The sequence below is a fragment of the Lampetra fluviatilis genome, unplaced genomic scaffold (genome assembly GCF_964198595.1).
Source record: "Lampetra fluviatilis unplaced genomic scaffold, kcLamFluv1.1 SCAFFOLD_555, whole genome shotgun sequence".
Lineage (NCBI taxonomy): Eukaryota > Metazoa > Chordata > Hyperoartia > Petromyzontiformes > Petromyzontidae > Lampetra > Lampetra fluviatilis.
In genome coordinates this window covers 50,001-59,462 of record NW_027621184.1, presented here as the reverse complement: position 1 = coordinate 59,462, position 9,462 = coordinate 50,001, and positions in this window count along the sequence as shown.

The window sequence follows — 9,462 nt, the reverse complement described above, 5'->3', positions numbered from 1 at the left end:
CACGGGAGGTAATGACAGGAGAGTCAGTCTGCAGTGCGAGTGGACTAGTGGCCACGGGAGGTAATGACAGGGGAGTCAGCCTGCAGTGCGAGTGGACTAGTGGCCACGGGAGGTAATGACAGGGGAGTCAGTCTGCAGTGCGAGTGGACTAGTGGCCACGGGAGGTAATGACAGGGGAGTCAGCCTGCAGTGCGAGTGGACTAGTGGCCACGGGAGGTAATGACAGGGGAGTCAGCCTGCAGTGCGAGTGGACTAGTGGCCACGGGAGGTAATGACAGGGGAGTCAGCCTGCAGTGTGAGTGGACTAGTGGCCACGGGAGGTAATGACAGGGGAGTCAGCCTGCAGTGTGAGTGGACTAGTGGCCACGTGAGGTAATGACAGGGGAGTCAGCCTGCAGTGCGAGTGGACTAGTGGCCACGGGAGGTAATGACAGGGGAGTCAGCCTGCAGTGCGAGTGGACTAGTGGCCACGGGAGGTAATGACAGGGGAGTCAGCCTGCAGTGCGAGTGGACTAGTGGCCACGGGAGGTAATGACAGGGGAGTCAGCCTGCAGTGTGAGTGGACTAGTGGCCACGTGAGGTAATGACAGGGGAGTCAGCCTGCAGTGCGAGTGAACTAGTGGCCACGTGAGGTAATGACAGGGGAGTCAGCCTGCAGTGTGAGTGGACTAGTGGCCACGGGAGGTAATGACAGGGGAGTCAGCCTGCAGTGCGAGTGGACTAGTGGCCACGGGAGGTAATGACAGAGGAGTCAGCCTGCAGTGTGAGTGGACTAGTGGCCACGTGAGGTAATGACAGGGGAGTCAGCCTGCAGTGCGAGTGGACTAGTGGCCACGGGAGGTAATGACAGGGGAGTCAGCCTGCAGTGCGAGTGGACTGGTGGCCACGGGAGGTAATGACAGGGGAGTCAGCCTGCAGTGCGAGTGGACTAGTGGCCACGGGAGGTAATGACAGGGGAGTCAGCCTGCAGTGCGAGTGGACTAGTGGCCACGGGAGGTAATGACAGGGGAGTCAGCCTGCAGTGCGAGTGGACTGGTGGCCACGGGAGGTAATGACAGGGGAGTCAGCCTGCAGTGTGAGTGGACTAGTGGCCACGGGAGGTAATGACAGGGGAGTCAGCCTGCAGTGCGAGTGGACTAGTGGCCACGGGAGGTAATGACAGGGGAGTCAGCCTGCAGTGCGAGTGGACTAGTGGCCACGGGAGGTAATGACAGGGGAGTCAGCCTGCGGTGTGAGTGGACTAGTGGCCACGGGAGGTAATGACAGGGGAGTCAGTCTGCAGTGCGAGTGGACTAGTGGCCACGGGAGGTAGTGACAGGGGAGTCAGCCTGCAGTGTGAGTGGACTAGTGGTCACGGGAGGTAATGACAGAGGAGTCAGCCTGCAGTGTGAGTGGACTAGTGGCCACGGTAGGTAATGACAGAGGAGTCAGCCTGCAGTGTGAGTGGACTAGTGGCCACGGGAGGTAATGACAGGGGAGTCAGCCTGCAGTGTGAGTGGACTAGTGGTCACGGGAGGTAATGACAGAGGAGTCAGCCTGCAGTGTGAGTGGACTAGTGGTCACGGGAGGTAGTGACAGGGGAGTCAGCCTGCAGTGCGAGTGGACTAGTGGCCACGGGAGGTAATGACAGGGGAGTCAGCCTGCAGTGCGAGTGGACTAGTGGCCACGTGAGGTAGTGACAGGGGAGTCAGCCTGCAGTGTGAGTGGACTAGTGGCCACGTGAGGTAATGACAGGGGAGTCAGCCTGCAGTGCGAGTGGACTAGTGGCCACGTGAGGTAGTGACAGGGGAGTCAGCCTGCAGTGTGAGTGGACTGGTGGCCACGGGAGGTAATGACAGGGGAGTCAGCCTGCAGTGTGAGTGGACTAGTGGCCACGGGAGGTAATGACAGGGGAGTCAGCCTGCAGTGCGAGTGGACTGGTGGCCACGGGAGGTAATGACAGGGGAGTCAGCCTGCAGTGTGAGTGGACTAGTGGCCACGGGAGGTAATGACAGGGGAGTCAGCCTGCAGTGCGAGTGGACTAGTGGCCACGGGAGGTAATGACAGGGGAGTCAGCCTGCAGTGCGAGTGGACTAGTGGCCACGGGAGGTAATGACAGGGGAGTCAGCCTGCAGTGCGAGTGGACTAGTGGCCACGGGAGGTAATGACAGGGGAGTCAGCCTGCAGTGTGAGTGGACTAGTGGCCACGGGAGGTAATGACAGGGGAGTCAGCCTGCAGTGCGAGTGGACTAGTGGCCACGGGAGGTAGTGACAGGGGAGTCAGCCTGCAGTGTGAGTGGACTAGTGGCCACGGGAGGTAATGACAGGGGAGTCAGCCTGCAGTGTGAGTGGACTAGTGGCCACGGGAGGTAATGACAGGGGAGTCAGCCTGCAGTGTGAGTGGACTGGTGGCCACGGGAGGTAGTGACAGGGGAGTCAGCCTGCAGTGCGAGTGGACTAGTGGCCACGGGAGGTAATGACAGGGGAGTCAGCCTGCAGTGTGAGTGGACTAGTGGCCACGGGAGGTAATGACAGGGGAGTCAGCCTGCAGTGCGAGTGGACTAGTGGCCACGGGAGGTAATGACAGGGGAGTCAGCCGCGGTACCGTGGAGTGAGCGACGCTCCGGCAAATAGACGAAACTGTTTCGAGGCGCCCCGTGTGTTTATTTATTAGCTCCACACACACAGAGAGGCGGCTCGCTCCGAGAATAAATAAGACAATGGCGCCCGCCGCTGTTGTTGCCACGGCGACAGCAAATCTCGGGGTTGCCACAGCAACGGGGGTATCATCCGTAGCGACGGTAAGACTCGCCCTAAACACAGCAACAATAAGACTTTGGGGGAGTTACCTCCGTAGCAACGGTAAGATGCGGGGTTACCGTAGAAACCCTAACAGCAGCAACGAGACCCAGAGTTGCCGTAGCAACGGCAGGACTCCTCCGGGTAACCGTAGCGACGGTAAGACTCGAGCATGGCCGTAGCAACCCTCGACATATCAACAAACGAGACCCGGAGTTGCCGTAGCAACGAGGCTCAACATCAGCGCTACCAGTGGCAGGTCACAGCAGCATGCGGAGAGACGTCAGCCGACGTCACGGCCACGTCGGGGTGCAGGGACTGGGGTAGGGGCGGGGGGTCGTGGTGGGGGTAGGGACTGGAGTAGGGGTAGGGGTGGGGGTAGGGGTAGAGGTGGGGGTAGGGGTAGAGGTAGGGGTAGAGGTAGGGGTAGAGGTGGGGGTAGGGGTAGAGGTGGGGGTAGGGGTAGAGGTAGAGGTAGGGGTAGAGGTAGGGGTAGAGGTAGGGGTGGGGGTAGAGGTAGGGGTGGGGGTAGGGGTAGAGGTAGGGGTAGAGGTAGGGGTAGAGGTAGGGGTAGGGGTAGAGGTGGGGGTAGGGGTAGAGGTAGGGGTAGAGGTAGGGGTAGGGGTAGAGGTAGGGGTAGAGGTAGGGGTAGGGGTAGGGGTAGAGGTGGGGGTAGGGGTAGAGGTGGGGGTAGGGGTAGAGGTAGGGGTAGAGGTGGGGGTAGGGGTAGAGGTAGGGGTAGGGGTGGGGGTAGGGGTAGAGGTAGGGGTAGAGGTAGAGGTGGGGGTAGGGGTAGAGGTAGGGGTAGAGGTAGGGGTAGAGGTAGAGGTGGTGGTAGGGGTAGAGGTGGGGGTAGGGGTAGAGGTGGGGGTAGGGGTAGAGGTGGGGGGTAGGGGTAGAGGTAGGGGTAGAGGTAGGGGTAGGGGTGGGGGTAGGGGTAGAGGTGGGGGTAGGGGTAGAGGTAGGGGTAGAGGTAGGGGTAGAGGTAGAGGTGGGGGTAGGGGTAGAGGTGGGGGTAGGGGTAGAGGTGGGGGTAGGGGTAGAGGTGGGGGTAGGGGTAGAGGTAGGTGTAGAGGTAGGGGTAGGGGTAGAGGTAGGGGTAGAGGTAGGGGTAGGGGTAGGGGTAGAGGTGGGGGTAGGGGTAGAGGTGGGGGTAGGGGTAGAGGTAGGGGTAGAGGTGGGGGTAGAGGTAGAGGTAGGGGTAGAGGTAGGGGTAGGGGTGGGGGTAGGGGTAGAGGTGGGGGTAGGGGTAGAGGTAGGGGTAGAGGTAGGGGTAGGGGTGGGGGTAAGGGTAGAGGTAGGGGTAGAGGTAGGGGTAGAGGTAGGGGTAGGGGTGGGGGTAGGGGTAGAGGTGGGGGTAGGGGTAGAGGTAGGGGTAGAGGTAGGGGTAGAGGTAGAGGTGGGGGGTAGGGGTAGAGGTGGGGGTAGGGGTAGAGGTGGGGGTAGGGGTAGAGGTAGGGGTAGAGGTGGGGGTAGGGGTAGAGGTAGGGGTAGAGGTAGGGGAAGGGGTGGGGGTAGGGGTAGAGGTGGGGGTAGGGGTAGAGGTAGGGGTAGAGGTAGGGGTAGAGGTAGAGGTGGGGGTAGGGGTAGAGGTGGGGGTAGGGGTAGAGGTAGGGGTAGGGGTAGAGGTGGGGGTAGGGGTAGAGGTAGAGGTGGGGGTAGGGGTAGAGGTGGGGGTAGGGGTAGAGGTGGGGGTAGGGGTAGAGGTAGGGGTAGAGGTAGGGGTAGAGGTAGGGGTAGGGGTAGGGGTGGGGGGTAGGGGTAGAGGTAGGGGTAGAGGTAGAGGTGGGGGTTGGGGTAGAGGTGGGGGTAGGGGTAGAGGTAGAGGTAGAGGTAGGGGTAGAGGTAGGGGTAGGGGTAGAGGTAGGGGGTAGGGGTAGAGGTGGGGTAGGGGTAGAGGTTGGGGTAGAGGTAGGGGTAGGGGTAGGGGTAGAGGTAGGGGTAGAGGTAGGGGTAGGGGTAGGGGTAGAGGTGGGGGTAGGGGTAGAGGTGGGGGTAGGGGGTAGAGGTAGGGGTAGAGGTGGGGGTAGGGGTAGAGGTAGGGGTAGAGGTAGGGGTAGGGGTGGGGGGTAGGGGTAGAGGTGGGGGTAGGGGTAGAGGTAGGGGTAGAGGTAGGGGTAGAGGTAGAGGTGGGGGTAGGGGTAGAGGTAGGGGTAGAGGTAGGGGTAGAGGTAGGGGTAGGGGTAGAGGTAGGGGTTGGGGTAGAGGTGGGGGGTAGGGGTAGAGGTAGGGGTAGAGGTAGGGGTAGGGGTAGAGGTAGGGGTAGGGGTAGGGGTAGAGGTGGGGGTAGGGGTAGAGGTGGGGGTAGGGGTTGAGGTAGGGGTAGAGGTGGGGGTAGGGGTAGAGGTAGGGGTTGGGGTGGGGGGTAGGGGTTGAGGTTGGGGTAGAGGTAGTGGTGGGGGTAGGGGTAGAGGTAGGGGTAGAGGTAGGGGTAGAGGTAGAGGTGGGGGGTAGAGGTGGGGGTAGGGGTAGAGGTGGGGGTAGGGGTAGAGGTGGGGGTGGGTGGGGTAGGGGTAGGGGTAGGGGTGGGGTGGGGGTAGGGGTAGAGGTGGGGGTTGGGGTAGAGGTAGGGGTAGTGGTAGGGGTAGAGGTAGAGGTGGGGGTAGGGGTAGAGGTGGGGGGTAGGGGTAGTGGTGGGGGTAGGGGTAGAGGTAGGGGTAGAGGTAGGGGTTGGGGTAGGGTTGGGGTAGGGGTAGGGGTAGGGGTAGAGGTGGGGGGTAGGGGTAGAGGTTGGGGGGTAGGGGTAGTGGTAGGGGTAGAGGTGGGGGTGGGGTAGAGGTGGGGTAGGGGTAGAGGTAGGGGTGAGGTAGGGGTTGGGGTAGGGGTAGAGGTGGGGGGTAGGGGTAGAGGTAGGGGTTGAGGTAGGGGTAGGGGTGGGGGGTTGGGGTAGAGGTGGGGGTAGGGGTAGAGGTAGGGGTAGAGGTAGGGGTAGGGGTGGGGGTAGGGGTAGAGGTGGGGGTAGGGGTAGAGGTAGGGGTAGAGGTAGGGGTAGAGGTAGAGGTGGGGGTTGGGGGTAGAGGTGGGGGGTAGGGGTAGAGGTGGGGGTAGGGGTAGAGGTAGGGGTTGAGGTGGGGGGTAGGGGTAGAGGTAGGGGTAGAGGTAGGGGTAGGGGTGGGGGGTAGGGGTAGAGGTGGGGGTAGGGGTAGAGGTGGGGGGTAGGGGTAGAGGTGGGGGTTGGGGTAGAGGTAGGGGTAGGGGTAGAGGTAGGGGTAGGGGGTAGAGGTGGGGGTAGGGGTTGAGGTAGGGTGGGGGGTAGGGGTGAGGTGGGGGTAGGGGGGTAGGGTGGGGGGTAGGGGTAGTGGTAGGGGTAGAGGTAGGGGTAGAGGTGGGGTTGGGGTAGGGGTGGGGGTAGGGGTAGTGGTGGGGGTAGGTTGAGGTGGGGGTAGGGGTAGAGGTGGGGGTTGGGGTTGAGGTGGGGTTGTGGTAGGGGTTGGGGTAGGGGTAGGGGTGTGGTAGGGGTAGGGGTTGAGGTGGGGGTAGGGGTAGAGGTAGGGGTTGGGTTGGGGTAGGGGTAGTGGTAGGGGTAGTGGTGGGGTAGGGGGTTGAGGTGGGGGGTTGGGGTTGGGTGGGGGGTAGGGGTAGTGGTAGGGGTAGGGTGGGGGTAGGGGTAGTGGGTGGGGTTGGGGTAGGGGTAGGGGGTTGGGGGGTAGGGGTGGGGTTGGGGTTGAGGTAGGGGTAGGGGTGGGGGTAGGGGTAGGGTGGGGGTTGGGGTAGAGGTGGGGGTAGGGGTTGAGGTGGGGGTAGGGGTAGTGGTGGGGGGTAGGGGTTGAGGTGGGGGTAGGGGTAGGGTGGGGGTGGGGTTGTGGTGGGGTGTAGGGGTAGAGGTGGGGGGTAGGGGTGGGTAGGGGTTGGGGTGGGGTGGGGGTAGGGGTGGGGTGGGGGTTGGGGTGGGGGTGGGGTGTAGGGGTGTGGTGGGGTGGGGTGAGGTTGGGGTAGGGGTAGGTGGGGGTAGGGGTAGGGTGTGGGTGGGGGTTGGGGTAGGGGGTGGGGGGTAGGGGTTGGGGTGGGGGTAGGGGTAGAGGTGGGGGTAGGGGTTGAGGTGGGGTTGGGTGGGGTAGGGGTTGGGGTAGGGGTGGGGTAGGGGTAGGGTGGGGGTAGGGGTTGTGGTGGGGGTAGGGGTGTGGTGGGGGTTGGGGTAGGGTGGGGGTAGGGGTAGTGGTAGGGGGGTAGTGGTAGGGGGTTGGGGTAGGGGTTGGGTAGGGTGGGGGGGTAGGGGTAGTGGTGGGGGTAGGGGTAGAGGGTGGGGGTAGGGGTGAGGGTGGGGGTAGGGGTGGGTAGGGGTGGGTAGGGGTAGGGGTAGGGGTGGGGTAGAGGTAGGGGTGGGGTAGAGGTGGGGGTAGGGGGTGTGGTTGGGGTAGAGGTGGGGTAGGGTGGGGTAGGGGTGGGGTAGGGGTTGAGGTGGGGGTAGGGGTGGGGTGGGTGGGGGTGGGGGTGGGTGGGGGTAGGGGTGGGTTGGGTAGGGTAGGGGTTGGGGTAGAGGTGGGGTAGGGGTAGTGGTGGGGGTAGGGGTGGGTTGGGGTAGGGTGGGGTTGGGTAGGGGTAGGGGTAGAGGTGGGGTAGGGGTGGGGGTGGGGGTAGGGGTTGGGTAGGGGTAGTGGTAGGGGTAGGGGTAGGGTGGGGGTAGGGGGTAGTGGTGGGGGTAGGGGTGAGGTAGGGGTAGTGGTGGGGTAGGGGTTGTGGTGGGGGTAGGGGTGGGTGGGGGTGGGGTGTGGTGGGGTAGGGGTTGAGGTGGGGTAGGGGTGTGGTGGGGGGTGGGGTGTGGGTAGGGGTGTGTGGGGGTTGGGGTAGAGGTAGGGGTGTGGTTGGGGTTGGGTAGGGGTTGGGGTTGGGTTGGGGTGGGTGGGGTGGGGTTGGGGTGGGTAGGGGTAGTGGTGGGGTAGGGGTAGGGGTGGGTGGGGTTGGGGTGGGTGGGGGTGGGGGTAGGGTGGGGGTTGGGTTGGGGTGGGTGGGGTGGGGTGGGTAGGGGTGGGGTAGTGGTGGGGGTAGGGGTAGAGGTTGGGGTGGGTGGGGTGTGGTTGGGGTGGGGTTGTGGTGGGGGTTGGGTGGGGTAGGGGTGGGGTTGGGTGGGGTAGGGTGGGGTTGGGTAGGGGTTGGGTGGGGGTTGGGGTAGTGGTGGGGGTAGGGGTTGGGGTGGGGGTAGGGGTGGGGTAGGGGTAGAGGTGGGGGTAGGGGGTTGGGTGGGGGTGGGGTAGGGTAGGGGTAGGTGGTAGGGGGTAGGGGTAGAGGTGGGGGTGGTGGTAGGGGTGGGGTGGGGTAGGGGTGGGGTGGGTGGGGTAGGGGTTGGGTAGGGGTTGGGGTGGGGTGGGGGGTAGGGGTGTGGTGGGGTGGGTTGGGGTGGGGTGGGGTGGGTGGGGGTGGGGTGGGTGGGGTGGGGTGGGTTGGGTGGGGTAGTGGTTGGGGTTGAGGTAGGGGTAGGGGTAGTGGTGGGGGGTTGGGGTAGGGGTTGGGGTTGGGGTTGGGTGGGGGTTGGGTGTGGGTAGGGGTAGAGGTGGGGTAGGGTAGGGGTTGGGGTTGGGTGGGGTAGTGGTGGGGTTGGGGGTGGGGTAGAGGTGGGGGGTAGGGGTGTGGGTGGGGTGGGGTAGGGGTGGGGTTGGGGTGGGGTGGGGTGTGGTGGGGTGGGGTAGTGGTGGGGGTGGGGTAGGGTGGGGGTGGGGTTGTGGTGGGGTTGGGTGGGGTGGGTTGGGGTAGGGGTGGGTGGGGTGGGGTGTGGTGGGGGTAGGGGTGGGGTAGGGGTTGAGGTGGGGTGGGGTAGTGGTGGGGGGTGGGGTGAGGTGGGGGTAGGGGTAGAGGTGGGGTAGGGGTAGGGGTAGGGGTAGTGGTGGGGGTAGGGGTAGAGGTGGGGTAGGGGGTGAGGTGGGGTAGGGTGGGGTAGGGTAGGGGTAGAGGTGGGGGTGGGGTAGGGTGGGGGTAGGGGTAGGGTGGGGTAGTGGTAGGGGTAGTGGTGGGTAGAGGTAGGGGTAGGGGTAGAGGTGGGGGTAGGGGTTGGGTGGGGTTGGGTAGGGGTAGAGGTAGGGGTAGTGGTAGGGGTAGGGGTGGGTTGGGTGGGGGTAGGGGTAGAGGTGGGGGTAGGGGGTAGAGGTTGGGGGTAGGGTGGGTGTTGGGGTAGGGTGGGGTGGGTGGGGTTGGGGTAGAGGTAGGGGTGGGTTGGGGTAGGGGTGGGGGTAGGGTGGGGTAGGGTGGGGTTGGGGGTGGGGTAGGGTGGGGGTGGGGTAGTGGTGGGGGTTGGGGTTGAGGTAGGGGTGGGGGTAGGGGTGGGTGGGGTTGGGGTGGGTGGGGGTTGGGGTGTGGGTAGGGGTTGGGGTGAGGTAGGGGTTGGGGTGTGGTGGGGGTGGGGTGGGGTTGGGGTGGGGGTGGGTGGGGGTGGGGTTGGGTAGGGGTAGGGTTGGGGTTGGGTAGGGGTTGGGGTGGGGTAGAGGTAGGGGTAGTGGTGGGGTGGGGGTAGGGGTGGGGTGGGTGGGGTTGGGGTGGGGGTTGGGGTAGGGGTAGAGGTGGGGGTAGGGGTTGGGGTGGGGGGTAGGGGTAGGTGGGGTGAGGTAGGGGTGTGGGTGGGTAGGGGTAGGGGTAGTGGTGGGGGGTAGGGGTAGGGTGGGGTAGGGGTAGGGGTAGGGGTAGGGGTAGAGGTGGGGGTAGGGGTAGAGGTGGGGTAGGGGTAGAGGTGGGGGTAGGGGTAGAGGTAGGGGGTAG